We start from the raw sequence: 26,820 nt of genomic DNA on the forward strand, positions 1-26,820 counted from the left end.
CACAAGGAATCTATGGTTGTATTAGTTCTCGTAGTCAGCGGAGTCAGTGGATGCCATACATTTAATTATTTCTCAAATGGAATTTATATTTTGCTTTTTAAATTATAAAATATGTGTACTGTATAAATTTTAAAACAGAAATAGAGCATTAATATTGGTTATAAATTTGTGAGCAATTTATATACAATATAATGTAATATGAAAAGAATACGCATTCGACAAATTTCTGTCTAAACTTCTGTAGCGATAATAAGATATTAATAAAGAAATAGCTGTTAGGTACTTTGTACGTAACAACGTCCTTTTTAAAAAAAATTGTATTAATTTTTTTAAAATAAAAAATTATAAACAATTAATATTTAAAAAAATGGCCTCCCAGGATGTCTTCTTTAATTTAAAACAAAAAACACTCAAATCGGTTAAAAATTGTAGGCTGTAGTCATTTTTAAACAGTAAATTGTAAAAAAATCCAACTGTGAGCCGGCGCGCGATAGTGCAATTAAAACTTTGACAATTTATTACTAAAAAACAAAGACAGATGCCATTCTAAAAATTTCACGGTTTTTTAATGAGATCTTAAACTTTGAAATAAGATTTTTTTTAAAACAAAATCTGATAGGGCTCATGCTTAAACATTAAAAATAAATATAATTTTATAAATAAATAATTAAAAAAATTGATATTTTTTAATTTTCAATTTTTTTTATTAAACTTCAATGGTTTTTACGTAAAAAAGGTTCTTAACAAATTTAATAAATTTTTAAAAATAAGTGAGTTATAATAAAATGAAAAAAACATGTCAAGAAATTTGCAATGCAAATATCTTGAAAAATAATAAAAATATTTAATTAAAATTTGGTATAGTCGTTTAGGACCCAAAATACTATTAATAAGCAAAATATAAAAAAAATCTGAGACATGAACCTTAACTCTCCTGCGAAATGACCCTAATGTAATAACCGATTCACTCAAAAAATTATTAGATACTCAAAGAAATGTTATATTACACTAATATTTACGAATTTTTTTAAATCTAAAATTATTCGACAACATCAATAACTTATTTTTTAAATAATAAATAATACATTTTAAAATGAATCATTACACAGGCACACAAAAAAAAAGTATCGTGGCCGAGACACTACAGTAGTATATTCCCATGTATTTCTGGCCGCTGAATCCGAATCTGATGTCCGGATGCTCAAATTGGCTCTTTTTCTTGAGTTATACTCAAAAAACGACTCAAAACACGAATTTGAACCAAAAAAATTAAAATTTTTTTTTGTGACATGACAATAGCATATTTCCATGTATTTTTTCCCACTGAATCCGGATTCGAAGTCAGAATTGACAGATGTGCTCAAAATTATGAGCTAAACTCAAAAAACGACTCAAAAAACCTAATTAAAATGACGAAAATGAAAAATTTTTTCTGTGACAATGCAAAAGTATATTCCTATGTATTTTTTCATGTTGAATCCGAATTCGAAGTCAAAATTGACAGATGTGCTCAAAATTATGAGCTAAACTCAAAAAACGACTCAAAAAACCGAATTAAAATGACGAAAATGAAAAATTTTTTTTGTGACATGACAATAGCATATTTCCATGTATTTTTTCCCACTGAATCCGGATTCGAAGTCAGAATTGACAGATGTGCTCAAAATTATGAGCTAAACTCAAAAAACGACTCAAAAACCGAATTAAAATGACGAAAATGAAAAATTTTTTCTGTGACATTGCAAAAGTATATTCCTATGTATTTTTTCATGTTGAATCCGAATTCGAAGTCAAAATTGACAGATTTGCTAAAAATTTTGAGATAAACTCAAAAAACCACTCAAATAGACTCAAAAAACCGAATTAAGATGAAAAAAATTTTTTATGACACTACACTACTATATTCCCATGTACTTTTTCCCGCTAAATCCGAATTCGCAGTCAGAATTGACAGATTTGCTCAAAATTTTGAGATAAGCTCAAAGAACTGATAAAAAAAGCGATTTAAAATAAAGAAATGGAAAATTTTTGCTATGACACTACATTACAGTATTTCCATATCAGATCTCGCATTTAAAGTCAGAATTGACAGATTTATAACTGATTTGCTCAAAATTTTGAGATATACTCAAAAAACTGATAAAAATGTAATTTAATATGAATAAAGGAAATTTTTTGCTATGACACTACACTAGTGTATTCCCATGTATTATTTCACTGTGATTTCAAAGTCAGAATTTTCAAAGTGGCTCAAAATTTTGGATTTCATTAAAAGTGCTCAAAAACCTCAATGCTTGTACCTGTAACCAGGGTTTGAGTTCTAAAAAATTTTATGTCATTCTGATAATTCTAACTTCGAATTTGTATTCAGCGTATATAAAATTCATGAGAATACACTACCGAATACCAAAAAAATGAACTCTTTTGCATTATATTAAATTTTGAGCATTTTTGGATTTAACTTAAAATTTTGAGCCAATTTAATAATTTTAACTTTGAATTTAGAAGCAGATGTAAAAACATGAGAATATACTAATGTAGTGTACTAGCAAGAAAAGTAGAGTTTCTTGACTTTAATTTTTGTAACTTAACAGATTTTCTTGTGTGTCTCAAAATTTTGAGCCATTAGAATAATTCTGACTTCAAATGCGAGATCCGAGTGTAAAAATATATGGAAATACTCTAATGTAGTGTCATAGCAAAAAATTGCCATTTCTTTATTTTAAATCGCTTTTTTTATCAGTTCTTTGAGCTTATCTCAAAATTTTGAACAAATCTGTCAATTCTGACTGCGAATTCGGATTCAGCGGGAAAAAGTACATGGGAATATAGTAGTGTAGTGTCATAAAAAATTTTTCCATCTTAATTCAGATTTTTGAGTCTTTTTTTGAGTGGTTTTTTGAGTTTATCTCAAAATTTTGAGCAAATCTGTAAATTTTGTCTTCGAATTCGGATTCAGCATGAAAAAATACGTAGGAATATACTTTTGCAGTGTCACAGAAAAAATTTTTCATTTTCGTCCTTTTAATTCGGTTTTTTGAGTCGTTTTTTGAGTTTAGCTCAAAATTTTGAGCACATCTGTCAATTCTGACTTTGAATCCGGATTTAGCGGGAAAAATACATGGAAATATGCTATTGTCATGTCTTACAAAAAAAAATTTTAATTTTTTTGGTTCAAATTCGTGTTTTAAGTCGTTTTTTGAGTATAACTCAAAAAAAGAACCAATTTGAGCATTCGGACTTCAGATTCGGATTCAGCGGCCAAAAATACATGGGAATATACTACTGTAGTGTCTCGGCCACGAAACTTTTTTTTTTTGTGTGCCTGTGTTATTATTTTTCTATAGGAATTAACGATTTCAAATCAAAATCTTCTGAAATACTTTTAATAAAAATCCCTGACTTTTCCCTGATTTCACTAACCAATTCTAATTTTCCTTACTTTTTTCTGACGTCCCTGACTTGTGGCAACCCTGTCGGAAAATTAAATTATAGTATTGGCAATAATTAAATTTTTTCCAATCAATTTTATAAACATATTTGAAAATAGTCAAATTGTTTGGAATAATTTATTACAATTGTAAAAGAAAAAAGTCCTTTCGAGAAATGTTATTGTTATATTAAATTCCTGAGAAGACTTATTATTTATGAAATAATTGAAATTTCGCAAGCTTTTTTCAACGATTTGAATTAAATAGAATTTTATAAAAAATTATAGAAAATAATTGAATTGTTGAAAAATTTTATTAAAATTGTATTTAAAAAATTGAATTTCTGCAAACAACTTTCTATTTATGAAAATAATCGAATTATTTTGAACAATTTAATTAAACTTTTTGAAAATAATATATAATAATAATTATCAAAAAAAATTTTATATTTTAAATCTGAAATTATTCAGAAGTTAAAGCTGATGTTTGAAAATAATATGTTTTGTTATGTAATAAATAAATATAATTTTAATAAAATTGTTCGCTACGTAATAAGTCTATGATAGTTGTTTCAGTATTAAATTATGTAAAATAAATTCAATATCAATTGAGTCAAGTTCAATTGTCATAGAAATCAAAGAAATTTAAAGTCAAATTGAATATTTTCTTCTTTTTAAAATGGCTACTGAATAAAAAAATTAAGAATATACAAAATTCCCTGACTTTGCCCTGGAATTTAATAATAAAATTCATAATTAAATTTACTAATAATTTAATGCATTTATCATGATTTATGTCATAATTAATTTGACTATTAAGTGAAGATAAGGTGAATAAAAAAAATGTGGAATTTCTACGTATCTATATGATTTTTGACAATGTTTGTAGTAAATTTTACTATTATCCAAAAACAAACTTTAGTAACATTAGTAAAATTTATTTCTGCCGTAGTAAAATTTACTCTGGAAATAGTAAAAACTGCCAAAAATGCGCAGAAGTTTAAGATTGTTTTCCAAAAATTTAATTGATAACCTAAAAAATATAATGAAGTGTACTTTTACACTTTTATTAAAAAATTTTAAAACTTTTATATTATAGCAATTTAATTATATAAGTGTATAATAATTACCTAAGATATAAACATTTCTTTCGGCCAATTCCTGCATCACTAGCTGCCAAGAAAAATCTTTTATCGCCTTATTGTACAGCGTTCTGCTGCTATCGTTGTATAAACAAGCATGCTTAGATATTATTTTTATTAATTCCCTATTTTTGTTTGGATCTTTATCCATTTTATTGACTTTGAAATACTTAAAATAAGAGAAGACTTGATGTCAATCAATAGAAAGTAATTTAAAATTATATTTGTCCAATGTATTCAAACACATGCGCATTATATAGAAGCAATGTAGAGGCTAACAATAATCGTAATGCAGTATTTCACATTTTGAAAATTCATAATTCCATACTACATGCTTAGAAACGTTCATTTAACGGTTTTTAACCTTATTAAAAAAAATTAAACTTAGCGTCATTTCCACTTCTTACGTGCAGAACAATTTAAAGATGGATAATTCAGACTTTGATACCATAGAATTTTTTATAAACCTAATCTCAAAATATCCAAACATATATGATAAATCAAGAAGCGACTACAAAAATATGGTAAAAAAAGAGAAGCATGGGAGGAAATTGCCACAAAGCTTTACGCTTTCACGGATACAGAAACATCAGGTAAATTTATACTTCCTATATACTCTAAAACATTGCAAATAACAATCTTTTTTATTTAAAAAATCCAATCAGAGTTGCCACGCTTTTGGCTCATTTCACTTTTCCCAGACTTTTCCAGGTTAAAAACGAAATTTTTTCAGGTTTTTAAAACTACATTTATATTCAACAAAATTTTTAATTCAAACCTTTTTGAAATTAAACATTTTATAAGAAAAGAAAACATCGATAACTTCATGTGATCGATATCTTCATGTTTTATAATAATTAAAAATGACCGAAAGATAAAACCATTATTTTATATTATAACAAAATTGTTACTGTAACTTATTCAAAATTATTTTTATCAATTTCAATTCATTTTTTTCCCCTAAGTTTTAACTAATATTCTTCTTTAAGTTAATCATTATTAATAATTTTTAAAACAGTTCTTTCAACATTTGCAAATCCTGTTGTTTACAATTCAATTTTACGAATATTAATCGATTATTCGGAAATTTTTCAATTAAATATTAGAAAAATAAAAACTTCAAATAACTTAAAAAAATGCAGTACAACATTTTCAAAAAAATTAAATGTACACAACTTTTAGTTAAAAGTATGAGAAAAATTCAAACATTCAAAGATCTAAATGAAATTATTTACAATTCAGTAATGAGTTTTATTATTTGTGAAAAGAATTGAATCCCTAAGATGAATTTTATTAATTTTGAACAATATTTAATTTTTGCGAAAAATATTTAATGATAATTGAAACTTTTACAAGAATTTTTAAAATATTTGCAACGTATCAAATTTCTGCAAATATTTGTAACTTCTCCCAAATTCAATTTTTTTTGTGTTTTAAAATAAAATTTAAATTTGAATTATTAAAATTTTTCAAAAGATCTAAGTTCTTTAAAATCTCTGTTTAAATTCATTCAAATTGAAAATTTTATAAATTTTCAAATAAAAATATTTTGAAACCTATGAAAATAATTGAACTTTAGCGAATTAAAAGTAATGTAAATAATTGAATTTCGGTGAAGAATTTTATTATTTATAAAAAAATGAAATTTTTACTGTTAAAGATGAATTTGATTAATTATTAAATAAAAACAAATCTTTATTTTGAGCAAATTCAACTTTAACTGTATTGAAGATAATTTCAAAAGGTTAAATAGAATAAGACTCAAAACTTATCATTCCCAAGGTAAACGTTATTTGCTTTTCGGTAACAAAATTTATATTCAAAAGGTAGTGGATCCCTCTTTTAGGTTTATTATTAATTCAATAACCCCGGTTAGACGGTATTTTAATTGAAAGAAGTAAAAAAAGGATTAGGTGACAACAGTTAGAAAACCGTAATAAAACACTACTTGCAATATGATTCAATATAGAATGCTCTCGTTTATTCAATTCTAAATGATTAAAATATTCATTTAAAAAAATATTATACAAAACAAGAATTTTACTAGATTCTAAATTCTTTGTGTTTATTAATGCATAATAGTTAGTATTGTGAAATATTCCTTTTATAAAATACAATAGAAAATTCTTTTTTATGCGTAATAATAATATAACATTAATGATATCCAATAGTTATTTTCTGTTTGTTTATAAAATAATAATTGTTATGTCTTAATACAAATCGTAATGTGTAAAAGTGTATAAATGTGTAAAGTATGTAATAATTAATAATCAACTCACCAACTTATAAATCTTTTATTTATATTAGAGACAGAAAAGTCTCCTGTTACTCTTTATAGGTGAATCACTCAGATTCATACCTGTAGTATATTCCTTATCAAGATTTTCTCTTCCTTGTTTCTTTTATTTCTTTTATTCTTCAATAGTTTTTATTCCTTCTTAATTATTTATGTTCAGTATAAGACTCTTTGCTTATCTTAATTCAAAATTATATCAAAATTGATTTTAATATTCAAAAATCGGGGTCACCGATTTTAAACTTTTAATCAACTCTGATATTTACAGTAAAGACAATTACAAAAAATGCTTTTATAATCGCGGGATAGAGGTTTGAAATTTAACACTCTGTCTTCCCTTTTAAATAAATCACTTTTATTTATTTTTTTAATAATCACTTTTTTATAGTAATATTTTCTTTAAACAATTCTTTTTTTTTTAATTTAACTTCTTTTTAACTTTTATTCCTTTTTAGTGATATGGTAAATCACTTTTCTCACTTTATTTCTTTAAAATTACCTATTTTTTATATATAATCAAAAAATCATATAAATTATCAATTCACTTCAACTCAATTTGATTAAAATCAACCTTTATTTTGGGGACAAAATATAAAACCTCCGCCTTTTGCGGGAAATAAGACTCAAAAAATATAAAATCATCCGCTTTGCGGGAAAAACAAATTAACACTCTACCGATTTTCGGGAGGAACACTTAATTCTACGCAGCTTTACTGCGGGAGGAACAAATTCGGACTCATTAGTTAAAACGATCGAAAGTATGGATCACACCTTGAAATTAATATAAAACGATAGAGTGGGGATGCCGGTGCACACGGCTCGCCAAACTTCGTTGTTGCCAGGCAAGCTTTTTGCAAGCTTGCAAATTCCTTAAAATGGCGTGATATAGTTCGATGCTCTGTATCCTCTATTGCCAATGTTTAAGTGTGTACTTTTTCTTGGTATTTTACCAAAACAATTAAGAGTCTTTTCTGTGGACAGTAACTTATAACAAAGTAGACAAATTCCTTTTGAAATAAGAGTGATGTCCATATTATTTCAACCAATTTTAGAATTATAATTTTAAAAATAATATTGAATGTTATTGGGAATGAAAACAATTGAAGAATGATTATCGTTATTTTTTAAGTTTGGATATAATTTAATTATGAAAAATAGTTTTAAGACAAATTAATTGATGAGTTAATTATGTAAAAATCATCTTATGTCCTGATAATATGTGTATTGAGTACTTAATTCTATTTACAAAAGTCCCAAATTTTTAATGAAATTATACAATATAACAAATTTTTAATTAATGAAAAAATTAAAAATAGTTACGAAATCATACGTAACATTTACGAAATGTTAAAAAAAATTTTGAGCATAATTGAATTTCAGTGAAGAATTTTTTTTATTTTGAAAATAATTGAATTCTCGTGTTGAATATTGTTATTTATGAAAATAATTTTCCAAAAAAATTTATTCCACATAATTATTAGTTAAAAAAATGAAAAATTCTGATTTTCAAAGATTTTAATTTGAAACATTTTCAAAATTCAATTATTTCGAAAAATTCACACTCTAATGTTTTTAATATTCAATTATAATCTAAAATTTTCACTGAAATATATACATATAAATTTTTATTAGAAAATTCTACTAGAATTCAATTATTTAAATACAAAAAACAATTTATTGAATAATTGCATGTTTCTTAAAGTTAAATTCTCATAAAGAATTTTGTTTATAAATTTTTAAATAACTGAATTCTTTTGACGAATTTTAATAAAATTTTTAAGAACAATTATATTTTTCGAGGAAATTGATAAAAATTGTATTGAAAATAATTGAAATTCTGCTATGAGTTACATTATATATGAAAATAATTGTAAATCTATAAAGTGTTTTATTGTTTATGAAAATAATTGAATCTCTGTAAAAAAGATTAGATTTATTTATAAAAATAATTGAATTGTAGGGAAGAAAAATTGTGAAGGCAATTCTTTTGAAATTGAATTAAGAAAATTAAATTAAAAAAAAATTATACTTCAAGAATAAACGCAATAACTTTAGAAAACAATAATTGTTCAGGATTCCAATCAAAATCCCCTGACTTTTCCAGATTTTTTCAAGGTTTATTAAATTCCCTGATATTTCCAGGTTTTCCAGGTTGCGTGGCAAGCCTGCAAATAATTCAGGAAATCCCACCACATTTTTATTTCTCCAGACCGAGCCAATTTCTTTCAAGAAACTGAAGCTACCAACGTTAATTCTATGAAAAAAGTTTCTCCCAAAAGTTCAGGAGTTGAAATTCCGTGATTTTTGGAAAATCCGAGAGAAAAAATAAGAACTACTACTGATTCCTAACCTTTTTTCTATTTTAATGTTTGTATGGTTTACTTCAGTTAAAAGTAAACAAGAAAAATTTGTATCCTGAACTATTTGAGAAAATTTTTTTTTCATTGAATAAACGTTGGTAACTTCAGATTAATATTTTTTCCTTGACTGGTGGTCACCCTACAAATATTTAAAAAAAAATTAACTTTAAAAAATCTTTATTTGAAATTAAAAATATTGTTAAACCAATATTTTCAAATTGATTCACCTATAATTCATTCACCTATAATCATTTTTCAATGAATGAAATCCAAAACATCTGGAAGAAACTTAAAAACGAATATCGCTGTGAAAAAGCGAAATTGAAAGAATATACGCAGTCAGGATCGGGATTATCAACAGATAAATTAGAATCCGAATGGCTGTATTACGATATGATGGGATTCTACGGTAACACTCCATCTAATAGAGAGTAAATAGTTTAAAAAGAAATATTAACAATAAGAGAGGGTCCCAATCAAAAAATCGGTTATAATTTTTTTAAGCTCAAAATCATTGTCCTGCAAGTAAAAAATTAAACTCTTTTTAATCCCAATTTTTTTAGGAACATTTTGGTAATGTTTATAGAAATATGAAATGTTTCCAAGAAATTGTAATTTTAAACCTTTTTTATTTAGAGGTTCAAAATTTTGAATCTCAAAAACTTATAACCGGTTATTTCAATGGGACCCTTAATTGTATATTACATATTAACTAAAATAAGAGGATAAATTTCTTTTTATATAGAAGTACTTTTGTTTCCTTGTAGATGCTCTGAAACCGGTTCATACAAAAAGAAAATAGATATAGAAAAGGCAGGAAGTTCAAAAGAAACTCCTAGTGGAGTACATAATTTCGAAAAAGGTGAAAGAAACATATTTAAAATACTTGAAAACTTTGAATTCTACTAGAATTTACTACATCCTAAAAACACAATTAATTTTAAAACAATACTTAATTTTTTCCTTACTTTTTAAATAATTAAATATATTGAAAAGTAATAAATCAGAAAAAATTGAATTTAAGTAACTAAAATTTTTGAGAATTGAAATTTTGTAAAATTCTTTTAAATAAAATTAAATTTTTTAATCATATTATTAAAATTGTTGAATATTATCGAATAACTAATTTTATTTTTGAAATAGGTGGACACCCTTAAAGTTTTAAATGCTATTTTTGCATCTAAAAATGATCTTTTTTACAATTAAACTTCCCTTTAAAACGAAAAAAATTGTTTTTTCTATTATTCATTGTACAATTTTCATTACGACATAATTATAAAAATGTTTATTCACTAATAATTGAAAACAAACTTCTAAACTTTATATTGATAAAATAATTGAATTTATAATTCAAAAAAAATTAATTAATTCTTCTTTGTTTTCTTAAAATTTGCTAAATAAATATTTTTATTTAACTTTTTAGACCAGAACGAAGATTCAGGAAGTGAGACAGAGGATGTAATTCTGCAAACTGCATACCCCAGAAACCTGTCGCAGTTTGCAAAGTTGCAGCGCGAAAGCCACTACATTTTATCCTTTAAAGCTTGTTGGAAAAGAGTGCCAGAGGAGAAGAAGAAGGAATGCTACAAGGCAGTTAAAAATATAATTTCTGAAAAAATCAGCAAAAGAAACAATTAAAATCATTTTCATTTATTTACAAATAATGTGAAAAAGGCCTGTAGCCTTTTTTCAAGAGCACGTTTACAATGAAAGTTATAAAATTTTTTTAAAAAAGTATTTTAATTAATAAACAACCTTTAATTTATATTTCCAGGCTTCACAATCATATATTAAAACCTACTATATACTACTTTTTTACGTTATGCTACTGTTTGGGTACTATTTTTAGATTTCATCGACTGAAAGCTACTATATCTACTTTTATTTTTGAGAATTTCCACTATTTTAATTAAAATAGCTAATACTAGAAATCAAAAACTATTCTAAAAAAGTTCTAATCAAATTCTTAAAAACGATTCAATTATTTTAAAAAATGATTCGAAATTCAATTTCTTTCAATATCTAGTATTTTCATCAACTTTCGCAAAACAATTCAATTAGTTAAAAAAATTGATAAAACTTATCTAAAATTCAATTATTTTCATAAATATAACAATTTTCACAGGAATTCAATTATTTAGAATAAATATTTCATAATATTTATTATGTTTCAAAAAAATTAATTATTTAAAACAATGATTATAAAATTCTTATGAATTAAATCATTTTCAAAAATTACTTATTTTTTAACAGAAATTCAATCCTTTTTAAACATTTTAATACAAATTTTCGCTATCATTTACTTATTTTCATAAATAATAGAATTCTTCTGAGGAATTTAATTATTATTGAAAATTTTTATAAAATTCTTTGCAACTATTTAATTATTTTCACAGGAATTCAATTATTTTCCAATATTGTAATAAACACACCTGTATTTTAAAGAATTTTTTCAGCAATTTTGAACTGTACATCAGATAAATTTTTTAAAAATAATCAACTTATTCTTTTAGATTTTAATAAAATTCTTCCCAAGAATTCAATTTTTTACATATATAATTCTTTGAAAAAATCCAATTATGTCTATATATAAAAAAATTATTCCCGAAAATTTAATTATTTTCAAGCATTTCAATAAAATTCTTCGCAAGATTCAATTATATTCATAAACTACATTCTTTGTAAAAATTTTCGTAAGTATTCAATTCTATTTATGAATAATAAAAATTTCTCATAAATTCAATTATTTAAATTATAATTTGTGTAAAAGTAGTCGAAAGAAAACAATTATTAAAAATTTTTATACAATTTTTGGCAAGAATTAAATTATTGTTATAAAAATTTTAATTCTTTAATGAATAATAAAATTCGTTGCAGGAATTGAGTTTATTAGCAAGATAAGAAAACTAAGTACATTTTTTTGTTCAAAGTTAGGGAAAAAATTAGGAAAATAAAAAATGTGGAATGCAATTTTTGTCAGTTTTGTGAAGTGTTTAAAACAAGGTTTTTTGGTAATCAATTTTAGTTTTTCCATAGCTACTTTTTTACTACTATTTTTATTTTAAAAGCTACTTTTTACTACTTTTTTAAAATTAATTATCGGGCGCGAAGTCTGTATTTTTTAATTTGTACTGATTTTAGAATTGAGACTCTATAATGAGGCCTATAATTAATAAAATTTCAGTTTGACAAAATCAAGGATAAGATTTACGTGATTTGCTGACAGGTTTTTTATTATTTTCTTTAAATTTGATTTCTCAAGAAAAAAAAGCGAAACAAAATATAATTTATATTTATATGATTATAGAAAAATTGTTTATTAAATCAAGAAAGTAGTACCTATTAAAAATTTTTTTTTACTTATTAAAGGGTTTTGTCACCGATAAAGGAAAATTCAGGGAAAATGAATTTAGTTAAGGCAATCAGAGAAACGTCTGTGAATTTAATTAAAAGTGCTAGAAAAATAATTGTATTTCTAGAATTGTTACAAAAATTATGGTTTTTCTCGTTGAATTTTTTTCACCTTACAAAATTTTCATTTCAATTTAAAGACAATAATTGATCTTTTTTTATTTCTTTAAATAATTAAATTTATTTCAAATAATAAATTCTAAGATAACTTTCATAAAGTTATTAATTATATTTAACTTAGAAAAGATTTTAGTTACATAAAAACAATCTCAATTATCAGAAAAATTTGAATTTCAGAAACTTCAATTTTAGAAAATTTTAATTGCTTTGAAGAAATTAATAATAATAAAATATTTATTTTAAAAATTATTCAAGTTTCAAAAAATTTTATTTAAAATTTTAAAAGTTACGTTTCTGAGACATTTTAATTCAAATTTTTTAAAGTTACTTGAATTTTAAAAACCAATTTATTGTATAATTATCAAATTAATTTAATTTTGTGAAATTAAATTAAAAATAATTAAATTTGTTAAATAATTTCATTAAAGATTTAAAAAATTAAATTTTGGAAAAATTTTAATTAATTTATTGGTAAAAAATTAACTTTTGGAAGAATTTAAACTTATTTATTCGTAAAAAATTGAATTTTATAATTTTTATTATTATTTTATTTCAAAAAAATTGAAAATTGAAAATTTCTTTAGCAATTTTAGTTTCGAAATTTTTATTTAAAATTCTCAATATTTAGGTTTTTAAAACTTTCAAATTCTATTTTTTAAAAATAGTTGTATTTTTATAAACAAGTAATTGATAATTTTTGAAATATATAATTTAAATTTTCTCAAATTGTATCTATTACAATATTATACAATAATTATACAAATAATTGAATTTTTTAAGAATTTTATTTAAATTAAATTCTGCTTTATAGGAAATAAGCTTTTTTCAAATATTTTTAATTTGCATTTATTTTTCAAAACTAACTTTAAGGAACACAAGGAACAGCGAACAGCGAAACATTGAAACTTTCTCGGAGGTTGAGAACCTCCGTATGACGTCAGAGAAGCGCGTCTCTATCAACGCGTTTCTATCAACGTCGACGTTCAGAATATTATATTCTGGACTCTCCATTAAACTTTTTGGTCGCCATATTGGATCCGCCTTTTGTAATTTTCAAAACCTACCATTGAATTCAGATTTAGTGACCCCGAAAACCCTCAAGTATTGAGGCCCAAGTAGATCTAAACAAATTTTAAACTTTTTGGTCGCCATATTGGATCCGCCATTTTAAAATTCTTAAATCCAACATAGAATTCAGATTCTGCTATCCACAATACTATTGTACACTCATGAAATTGAAATTAAATTTGATTTTGTACCTTTTTTTAAAGTGCTTGTATACAGAGTTCACGATGGAAATACTAAAAATTACTTTTTTCAAGAACGGCCTGATGGATTATTTTATTTTTTGTTGCAAAATACTCAGGGAGGTCTCCAGTGTTGGAATCCACAAAAAAATCCCATTTCGCAAGACTTTTTATTTAAAGTTGGTTCAAGACCACATAATGTACAGGGGATAATTTTTGTTCATTGGTCATTATTTTTATAGGGGTGAATTTGATTAAAATATATTCAGAACAAATTCTGGACCTCAGAAACCGTATTTAAATTTTTTGTACACAATTTATTTAAGAATAATTGGAAATTTGTGAAAATTATGATTAGGGGATGATTTTTAGGGGTTGTTTTTACTACTATTAGTTTTAGTTCAAACATAATATATATTGTGAGAAAATTCCATGACTTCTAGAATCTGTAAAAAATGTTATGTTTATGTTCATGAGAATAATTACAAAATTGACCAAATAATGTACAGGGGATGATTTCTGTTCATTGGTCATTATTTTTATGGGGGTAAATTTGATTAAAATATATTCTGATTGAATCACGAGCCTTATTTTTATGGGGGTAAATTTGATTAAAATATATTCTGATTAAATCACGAGCCTCATAAATATTTTTTTTCAAACCAATATTTTAAAGAAAAATGGGAACATTTTTAAACCTATGTTTAGGGGGTGATTTGAAGGATTGGTTTTAATTATTTTGAGAGTACAGTGTTAAAACTACATAAATAAAATGTTTTTCTCTTTTACAAGAAAGATTACTACGAATTAGTGAAAGATTACTTTATTTCTCTTTGTTATTCACTCAATTGGCCATATTTTTAGGGTAGTTTGGGCGATTTTTTGGACATACTGCCCAACCCCTAAATGGAAATAAAATTCGCTATGCGGCATCAAAAATTTGACTTTCTGATGAAAATTTTAAGTATACATACAACATTTTATCTTCAAAAATAAAATGTGCAGGGGGTGGCTGGATTCAGAAAGAATGCCCCATTATATATACTAGATACATAATATGTATATAGTGGTCATAACTGATTATTTTTAATATTATTATTATTCATATTTCATGTTTCTATCCATATTATCGATGCAATTTAGAAGCAGTTCCGTCAGCATTGCCATCCTTCTTATCAAAACCAGTGATCGACATTGCAGTAACATACATTCAATCTATCGGAACGATAAGTAATTATTACAAAAAATTATTGTATCAATTTTCTAATTTAAATTCTTACATTTATCAGCCAGGGAATAATTAACAGTTATTTTGAATCTTTTCACTCTGTTTTATTATATATAAATATTCTCTCCTTATTTTGTCCATTTGTCTCTATTTGCTTACGTTTAATTTTGTTTTATTGTTTCTTTTTTCTTATATTAATTTTGTTTTTATAAACACCAGTATGCAAAGAGTGAAAAAAGTCCTTGAAAACGATACGTTTTCAAAAGTTGTGTTTATTTGTTTTTGCTGCGTATGAGAGAATATTTAAATTAATTCCATGAAGACTCGTGCTTTGGAAAAAATTACAAATGAATTTAACGGTTTATTAAATTGACCTAGTGAAAGAAATATATTGATTAAATTTTCAGAGAAGTCGGGCAAATCGAATGCAACGAGCACGAGAACGGTTTTTAATTTAGTATATTAAATTATTTAAATAATTTCTCACTACATCAAATCTCCGAAATGGGCCGGTTCAAGATTCAATTTAGGTTAACGTCCGCCAAATAAAACGGGAAAGTTAAAATTTGATGCCAGGTCGCGGACGGGCCATAAGGTGTTATACGTAGTCAGACTGTCGAAATAATTCAGTTTTTTGGGTTTTTTTTCAAAGGTGTATTTATTTTTTAAAATCAGAGTTTTTGTATATTATTACACGTCCTTTACTGTTTAAAAAGTTTTTTTTATTTATAAAAATATTAATTTTTCTGTCCTTTGTATGCGATCTCCCAAAGGTCCTCATAAAAATATGTCTTACGGTGACCAACACATAACTTTTGACTAAATCATCTTAATTGAAAAAGTATAATAGATTCTTTTAGTTAATGAGAATATGCTGTCCTTAATCGAAAAAATTAAAAAATATCACTCTTTCACAAAATGTCAGCTTCTTAAAAAAATTATTTAAATTATTGATTTAAATTAACTTTTTAAATTTTATTTAAGAATCCTTCTATTAAGAACAACAACATGTATATACCCGCACTGAATGACTGAATGTACCTCGCCGCAAAAGAGAAGACGAGAAAGAGAATAGTAGTGTGTGTTATATTGAAAGAATTTCAAGACATATTTTTTTAAATAATTTTGACAACCAATTAAAATAATTATTTTTAAAAAATGATTTTTTTGTTTTATCTTTCAAAATATTAGAATTCTACCATTTCTTTTTCCGTATGGCCTCTTTAATTAAAAATTTTTTTAAGACAATATACCGTAATAAATAAATAAATGCTAACAAGCAAAATGAATAGTTTGTTTCAAAATATTCAAAATTGATCAGATTCGCATAAAACTTGTTACTGGGGGCTTCTTAGGGTCGCTGATAACTAATATGATGTTAATTTTTAAAAATTGAAAATTGCGGATTTAATATGGCGGAAGAAATTTTTAAGGTACTACTCACTTTAGAATTTTAAAAAATTTTATTATTTTTTTCTTGTATTTTTTAACTACTTATGACTTCAGAAAACACCTCCTAAAGTATTCATAACCAATTGTAAAAAATAAAAGTAAATTTTTCAAAAATTCTTCAACAAATATAAAGAGCCATTGACAAATTAAGTAATTCTTTAAGGGGATGGCGGGGTCCACCTTTTTGTTACGACCAGTAGAAATATTAGTGCTAATGTATGTAACAGTGTCTGACATAAAAAAAGTGGAGAGATTTCAATTTGCAAAAGAATTTTAGGTAATTTATGGATGGCCTCTAACGATATATTATAAGGTTTAAACGCGTTTTTCTCAAAATACCGTTCTTTCAAATTGCGGACACTTTATCTCTGAATCTACTGAACCAATTTTAATAAATATAATAAGTCGTTATTATTGTAGCATGTCCTATTTGTAAATTCACCAGAAAATAGTCAAAAAATTAAAAAAAAACATTTTTGCAGACTAGAAAAATACTGAAAAACATAGTGTATTTTAAAAAAAATTATTGAAACATCTGCAATTTTTTTATTTTAGTCGATTTTTCATTATTGGTGGTGGATTTCGATGCAAGGGACCTTCCTTTTTAAAAAGCAGTTTGGATTTTTTGTTTCCGATTTGTCAATCTTGAGATAAACTGTCCGCAATTGGACAATTAACTTTTTTTAATTTTGATCTGGATGCCGTCTGCAGATTATGATATTAAATAAAAATTAAAAACAAACCATTATTTTTATTCTCCAAATATGTACTAATATAGGCAAAAAAGTTTTTTTTATATTTATAATAAAAGACTTAAGAAATTTTTTTAAGGTCTTTTAACAGCCTTCTAAAGTGTAGCAGTACCTTAATTAACAAATAGATAACTTTGATTCATTTGCTCTAAAAAAGGTTTTTTCACATTTTTTTAAAATTTAAGTTTATTTCAAGGTTATGTATCCTTTTTGTTTAAAAAGTAACTTCTTTAAATTGTTACAATTAATATTAATTGACAAATAGATACCTTTGGTACCTTTCCACTAAAGACGGTTTTTTCCACATTTTCTCTTTAATTTAAATTCATTTCAAGAATATATGTCCCTTTTTTTAAAAAATAACTTATTTAAATTGGTGTAAACAATATTAATTAATAAATAGATTACGTTGACTCCTCTGCACTAAAAAAGTTTTTTTTCACATTTTCTTTTTAATTTAAGTTTCTTTGAGGCTTACTTGCATTTGCGAAGGAAAATATAGGCACTACTTTAATGATTTTTTTACAGTCATTTTATTTAAAATATTGAAAACGATTTTTATTAATTGTCTGTTGGCCATTTTGGATTAATTGGAACTAATTTAGGATATGTGCAGTAACAGAATAAGAAAATGAACGTCTTTTAAAAAAAAATGTATTAATTTGTTAACTTTGATTAAAATAAAAAATAATAATTTTTATAATTAAATTTAAATTAAAATCTCAAAAATCGGCCTCTAGGGATGCCATAAGAATTTATTCCCATTTAATTCAAAGCAAAGAACACTCAAATCGGTTAAAAATTGTACGCTGTAGACATTTTTGAACAGTAAAAAAACCCCTAAATATCGTTTTGGGACGATATAAAAAAATACATGGGGCGTTTCATATTAGAACGACATGTGATGTCTTAGATCTTTCTCATATTATGATAATTAAGAGTGAATAGGGTCCTAATGAAATAATAATAAAATAATACCAAATAACAATAAAACACTACTCTAGAGTTAGAAAAATAGACCTATCTCTTTGATGATTTCTTTTAAGAGAATGGAAAGTAGAATAGAATATAATATAAATTTTTTTAATTTTAATTGTTTTTAATACTTTAAATTATACTTTTTATTATGCAAAAAGGCTTTTTAAATTTTATAATAAAATAAGCGAGACACAAAATGTTCAATTTTGACATATTTTGCCCACTTCTCATGAGGGAAGTGTTTCTGAAGTGTACCAATGGTTTTCGAAGGGTAATTTTATTTTATTTAAACTCTATATTTTAGAAGTAAATAATAATTAAAACAACACCTGCAAATAGTTTTTTAAAAAGTTATAAACAATTTAATTTTTAACACCTTTTTCGAAAAAAATGAATTCCTTGAAAAATAATTAATATAATTTGATAAAAAATGAACAACTACTTTAAAAAATCTTGCCTTTTAAAATTCAAATTCTACTTTTAAATTATCATGCAATTTGTTTAAATTATAAAATATTGTTATAAACAAATTCAAATTTAAACCTGATAATTAAATTTTCTTTCTAGCATTTTACTCTACGTAGAATTTGAAAGTATTACCAACAAAAAATTGTAGGGCCTGCATTTTATTTGCAAATTACAGCTATTTTTGTTAAGCGCCATATTGGATCCGTTATTTGGAATTTAATTTTAATCAAAATTTTCGAAATAATGTATCAATTGCTTTATAAAGGACCCCTAACTAACAAATTAAAACCAATTCAACGCATCTAACGCGGCAGTGCGACTGCCCGCGAAACTGCACGCGCCATGTCTTTGTTACAGCGCGTAACAAAAATAGCTGTAATTTGTAAATAAAATGCGGGCCCTAAAATTTTTTTTGGTAACACTTTCAAATTCTACCTAGAATAAAATGCTATAAAGAAAATTTAATTATCTCATTAAGAACAGGTTTCAAAAACCATTGGTACACTTCAGAAAGCCTTACCCAATAAACAATTTTATAAGATTTTTTTAAAATAAAAAGCAAAAAAATTTGCTTAATTGAGATCAGTCAAACGAAATTTTTATAAAAAGCGTGTAAAAAACAAAATTTATTTGTTAATCATAATTTTTTTTAAATTTTCTAATCTTCCAATTTCAAAAAATATTTTATTATATATCATGGAAAATACCTTCAATTTTTTGATTTGTCAAACAATATTTTCTAAAGAAAAAAAAAACAGAAGCATACACAAAAGTCAAACTTCAAAGGGGAAATAAATATAAATGAATCCTCGATTATTAGGGTGCAGTAACTAGACCATGCGTGTGAGAGATATGGAGATATATGTTCGCTGTATTTGCACCTGTATCAATTAAAGTTTCGAAGTTTTCGATACATGTTCCTTTATTTCCCCCTTTGCTCGTTTCTCTATATTTACGACTTACTTTCTCTACATAGATGATCTACTTTTCCGGAACCGTAACAATTTACTGCGAATTTTCGATTTATTTCTTTCGACTTCGAAAGTCTTCTTACGTCTAAGAAAATTAATTTTGACTTTTTGATATCACTCTATCTCGATTCTCTCAATCAATATAATGCAATTTCAGTAAAATAGTATATGAAGCAACAAGGGTATAAAGGCAGCCATTTGTTTACGGAGACCTCCACTCGTGTCACAAAAATCACCGTAAACAAATTGGCTGCCTTTATTCCCGTGTTACTTACGATATTTTTTATTCCTAATGCACAAAAGTGGCGATTTCAGATAGCAGACGACAGGGAGTAAAAGTCATTCACTTGTTCGACTTATATGAAAATGGCGGCCGTTTTCTTTCATGGGCAAAAATAACGCATGGGATCAGCTGTTATGTTTGCCTCTTGGGAGAAAATGGACGCCATTTTTATATGGTTGAACAAATGAGTAACTTTACTCCCTGTCGTGTCAGCTATCTAAAAGCGCCATTTTTGTGCATGTGTGATAAAAATTAAATTTTTTAGGCGTAAAGTCCCTTTCATTGCGCCAGACCACATATACATTTCATATTTGGGCCAAAATAAGTAAATCCGGCCACTTGAAAAATATTTGTCTTCAATTTTCAAGTTATCTATGATTTTTGGTAGATACATGAGTAAATTTTTTTAAATTAAAGCTTAAAGTCTATACTTTCAAGATGAAATAAAGCAATTGCTAAAAAATAAAAAATTAATAATTGTTATTAACATATCTTTTAAACTATTGCAAATTAAAGAATGTTCTCAATGTTTTAAAAATTTTAAATTACCATGTATTAATGCACAAAACTCTAAGGATTAATTTAAAAAAAAGAAAAATCAGTAACCTCTAATATTATAGAAATCGGGTAGATTTTTCTGTCAAAATGCAGGCAAAAATTAACTCGAGTTCCTGGAAAAAGATAAAATTGCAAACTAATAAATAAGATCTTCTTTTGTTCTGTTTAAAACTTCACGCTTTCAAGCGGATTTTTAAAATTAAGAGTCAGTTTTCGCCTGCATTTTGTTAGAAAAATCTACCTCTACTTATACATTAATTTTCTATTACTTGACAGTTATAAATGTGTCACCCAGTATAAACCGGTCACTGTGTCATATTTTCTATTCGTTATACCAAACTTTCGAGTCACTCGGTATACGAATTGATTTTTCGAAATTCTCTTTCTTAATTTCAATTTGACACCACGTATATTAATTTTATTATTATTAGGGGTGTCTCCGGAACAATTTTATACAATAAAGTCAGTTGGTTACTTAATACACAGTGTAATTAACGCATTCGCATCATTTCTAACTTTAAATAATAGATCATTTGACACTTCATAATTTGTTTACCTCGTATATTAGTATTATTAGTAACTTAGAATTATGTCTAACTTAACACATCGTTCAGATTTAAATTTTTTCACAAATAGTACAACTTGTACGAAAGGGCAATTATTTTTATTGCTGTAGGCGTAGTTGCGTTTGCGAAGGCAAAAAATAGGCCCTACTTTACTGATTTTTTTTACAGTCATTTTATTTAAAAGATTAAAAACGTTTTTTGCACCTTAAAGTACAATATGAAAACTACAAAAACAAAAAATTATTTTGTTTTTCAACTGTTATTTACGATTCGTAGAGGGCGCCAAATTTTGGCAATCTCTAATTCGTAAGAGTTTGCTGTGATTCCGATGGAGCCGCTCCTGACAGTTTAAAATCAGAAAACAAAAATTATTTCTTAGTATACATTAACATATTTATTGCTTTTGTAAATATTATTTTCGAGGTTATTGAGGAGTCGCGTTTTCTTCTTTCGCGTTTTTTCAACCCGTTGATTAAGATTTTTATTATGTGTTTTTCGGATTGTGCTTTGTTATCTGCAGTTAATATGAATAAGATTGAAAAAAATGTATTTTTACGAAATTACATGTATTGAATTAAATATTATTTATTATGTAATTCTTATGTGTAAAATATTTTATTTTATAGTTTTTTCGTTTAAAATTGTGTCAATTAACTATAATAATCTTCGTATCTACTCTTTCATGTCTTCTGTACGTCACACTCTGAAGATAGTTTTTGTGTATGTTTTGTTTCTTTTTAGGGTTCCGTACACCATAGGTGTACTGAAGAAACCTTTATGAAGTCACTCGTGTTTCCATCCTAGACATTCGGAATAGGCTGTGATGATTACGAACTAGCACTGAATGAAATCGATTTTTTCAGAATAAATTACGACAAATAACCCTGTCCCCCCACCTTAACTTCTATATATAAGGACTTGCAGAGTTGAAATTTAGTACACATACTCAAATTAAGTGCAGATTACAAGAAAAATATAGCGAACCCGATTGGAGATCATATTTGCGATCTAGGAGAGAAAGAAATTTTATTTTTTCTAAAAAATGTCAAAAAGTGACCCTGTCTCCATACGTAACTTCTACATATCAAGACCTAGTAAGCTGAAATCCAGTACTCATTCTCAAGTGTACCCTCGTTTAAATCTTCTACTTTTTTGATAAAAAAAATATAAAGATCAACTTCAATATTTTTCGCTGTGTTTTTTCTGTAATCTACAGGTGAAAATAAATTAATAACTCCCTTTACGCAAATATTAAGCCTTGTCCCGTCGTGGGTAAATGATTTTTATTATTTTTAACATTTTTATTAAATTATCGAAATTCAGTATTTACTCATTCAGCCGCTGCATTGTGCAACAAACTGATTTTAATTTATTTAAACTGATTTTTATTTTCTGCATAAAATAGTATTGAAATACTCAACGCACTACGAATGCCCTCTATCGTGAGTTTTTGTTATGAAAACGTAGTGAATTTGCTTAGCAATCATACCAATGGCGTATGTGATATAGATAAGAAAAAAGTATGACTAAAGTTCATACTATATTATGCAGAAATTTCTCTCAGTGTAATATTAATTAAAATACGATTCCTTTAAAAGGTTAGGGATCCAAAAGAATAAATTTTTTAAAATGTTATTTTATTGTCATATGAAATTAAATTTTAAAAAATTTTAAATATAGCTATTTAATCATAAATATAAGAATCTTCTTAAAATATTCTTTTGTCTTCTAAAAAATTTGGGGAACTGTTTAAGCTTTTGAGTATCGAATATTGAGTAGGTCAATTACTTTTTTAGAATTTTGAATAGTTGAAAACTGAGCTACAACGTGTGGTATATTTTTTTCTACATTAGCCTATTTGTTTAACTCTTTGGCGGTAATTGTTACTTTAATGGCAATTGAAGACTAGTTCGAGCGGCTGCATGTTTAGCGTACCTCCAACCCCGTTACAAGAATGGATGAAGAAGAAGAATGGATTTACAGTTTAGAAAAACTTTTAAAATAGAGTTAAAAGGATTATAAAATAATATAAAAATGTAAAAAAATGTTACATTATTTTGGAAAATGTTACATTTTCAATGTGACAAAGATAAGAAAATAAATATCTATTAATTTGGAGGAAAACCTCAATCATAAGGAATAAATTAAATTAATTTATTAATTTTTAATGAATGAGTTATTTTTGTCAGTACAATGGAAAACTGATTTTCTCATAAGTTTCAAAAGAAATTCAAAAAAGTGTCAACAAAATTATTTAAAAAGATTCTTATATTCATGATTAGCTACCTATATTAAAAATTTGTTAAAATTTAATTTCATAAAACAATAAAATAACATTTTAAAAAATTTATTCTTATGTATCACTAGACTTTTGAAGAAATCGTATTTCAATTGATATTAGGCAAAACTGAATCCTGTAAAATCAGTTTGTTGCATAATGCAGCGGCTGAATGAGTAAATACTGAATTTCGATAATTTTAAAAAATTCTAAAAAATAGTAAAAATCATTTACCCATGACGGAACAAGGCTTAAAATTTGCGTAAATGAAAGCATTTTTTTAATTAAAAAAAATCGAAGGATACAAACAGATTTAAAAATTAAATTTAAATCTTGAAATTTTGAAAAAAGCAGTAAAAAATGTTTGAAAATTTTATGAAAAAACAAACAATTTTCATATAGGAAAGGTAAAAACTGATCCACATTTGTAAAAGTTATGAGCATTCAAATAAAAATTTAAACGTAAAATTTTGAAAAATTCATATCTTGTAAACGGCTGTGTAAAAAAATTTGAAAAAAATCATGAAGCTTTTTTCAACTAGTACTAAAAGATAAAAAATGTTTGATCCCAATAAAAAATGTGAATTTTGACGATATGTTGGTTTGGCGTGGAATGTCTTATTTATATAATTTTCTTTTTGTATAACATAATAGGATCATTTTTTATAATAATTTCTAATTTTTTTAATATTTAAGTAATTTATCGGAAGATTTAATTATTTTACTTTATTAAAATATAATATTTTGTAAGCTTGCAACACTCTTAATTTGAATCAGTGAAAATTTTACTGTCATCAATTCAGTGGACGAGTCTTCTTTGATAAATCAGTGGAATTTCACTGACAATCTGTAGTTTTTTCTAATTCTCATTGAAATGTCTTTGATTAATTTAACAAAACTCGTCTACTGCATTGAAATCAGTGAAATATTCACTGATTCAAATTTAGAATGTATAAGAGGCATTCCATTTAAAAACGACCCCCTTCATAAACAATTGCCATGGTATGTAATGTTCTTCTTAAAATAAAATTTTTTATTAGGTATAAACTTCCTCTTTTTAATTTTATTGATTTTCTACAGTAGCTCAACTCTGACTACCTGGTTCAACCTTGACTATTATTTTTAATTGCCTAATAATCCGAAACATTTGGTCAAATATTTTTACAATGTTCAGCAAATACATTGCATTTTAGTAGATCTTTCTAATTCATCAGGGAAATTGTTTATATTATTAATATTAAAATAAATAATTTACAATTATTTTTTAATTATATATATACCTACAAAATAAATGATTTTTTATTCTAAAAAATGTGAATAATTCTTTTTTAATTATTAGTAATAAAAAATAATTATTAATAAAATATGAAATATATTTAACTAATTTATGAGGCATTCCATTTCAAAACGATACCCTTCATAAACAATTGCCATTGTAAGGCAATTTTTAAATTATTATTTCTCCTATTTATTAAAGCCAAACTTTATTCACGAAAACTGTTTAAAAAAAAAATCCAAAAAGTATTTCTCGGGGACTCTTGTCGAAGTGCGTAAGGCCAATAGGGCAGGAGTATAAACAATAAAAAAATACATATATTTAACTGTAAAAAAAAATTTAAAAAATGAAAAAATATTCAAAAATGGCGAAGACATGCCGTTATTTCGAGACTACATTTTTCGGAACGGTGTACATGATTTCTCAAAAACTACTCAACCGATTCTCTTTAAATTTTGGACACAACTGCGCAAGAACATTCTCTATGACATGACGTAGCCGTTTTTAAAGAAAAAATTTTTTGAGCAAATGGGAGCATTAAAAAAAAAGTCTGAAATTTTTTGTACAAAAAATTTTCTTTAAAAATGTATAACTTTTTTTAAAAAAATCATATCAAAAAAATTTTACTTCATGTCATAGAGAATGTTATTGAGCAGTTGTGTACAAAATTTAAAGAGAATCGGTTGAGTAGGGTAATGTCACCTTGAGTGGACCGCCTAAGCTTTTTTCTAAAAAATTCTTTATGACAGCAAATTAATCGGAGGTTTCTATTCCAAGCTTTAGTTTAAATCCCTAGATAAGTGTTTATACCATAATAGCTTTAATTTTTTTTTATTTGGGAAAAACAATTGACTTTAAAAAAATAGCTCATTTTTAAGGAATGAAAAAAGTGTAACCTTGAGTGGACTACTCTTAAAAAGTTGTGAAAGTTATTCTAAATTCTTTAATGTATTTAATATTTCTGAGATATTGAAACAAAATTTATGCTTATGCACCTTCAGACCATGTTTATGTCGCAATGTTTACAAGCGAAACCATTTTCAATAATTTTGGCACATATCACATCAAAATCACAAAAAAACTAATAAAGAACATAAAACAGTTTCGAACTAATTTATTGTCAATTTATTTCCATAAAAATGGTAAACTGACATTAAAAATATAAAAAATAGGCAGTCCACTTATGGTTATAAACTGTGGTCCACTCATGGTGACATGCAACTTTTTATGGCAGACACCAAAATTTTTTTTGAGTCAAAATTATCACTTAAATAAACTAAGACAATCAATTTCAATGTCCAAAGTAGTAGAAAAAAATTAGTTACCTTTTAAAACTTAAATTTTACACTACTTTTACACTTCCGAATCACTTTACTCAAAGTAAGAGCGACTTCTTTTTTGGTTTGTGTTCTTAAAAATGCGTTACATCAAACAATAACGTATATGATTATTGCGGAACATAAATTCTTACGGTTTCTAGATGCGGTGTTTCTATTCGTTTTATTTATTTCACGTTTCCGCTGCCAGATAACTTAAAAACTCAGGTGGTCCACTCAAAGTGGCGGTCCACTCAATGTGACATTACCCTAGTTTTTGAGAAATCATGTACACCGTTCCGAAAAATAGTAGTTTCGTAAAAACGCCATATCTTCGCCATTTTTGAATATTTTTTTATTTTTAAAAATTTTTTTACAGTTAAATATATGTATTTTTATACTATAATTACTAAAAAATTGGTTTTTTAATAGTTTTGCCAAAATTTACTTTTGAAATACCTTCCAATTTTCAGGCGTTCAGGGTGGTGTAACCCCTTAAATATTCTAGTTTCATTCCCTGTAAATATTATAATAGACAAATCAGGGAAATTCAAGAAATTAATTAAATTTTACAAAGATTTCAGAGGTTAAACTGTGTAAAAATTTAAAAAAACAAATTCTGCTGCGTACATGCATTATAACCTCTGACATCTTTGTAAAATTTAATTATTTTTTAAATTTCCCCGAA

Source organism: Leptopilina heterotoma, unplaced genomic scaffold (assembly GCF_015476425.1).
Source record: "Leptopilina heterotoma isolate Lh14 unplaced genomic scaffold, ASM1547642v1 Lhet_65, whole genome shotgun sequence".
Lineage (NCBI taxonomy): Eukaryota > Metazoa > Arthropoda > Insecta > Hymenoptera > Figitidae > Leptopilina > Leptopilina heterotoma.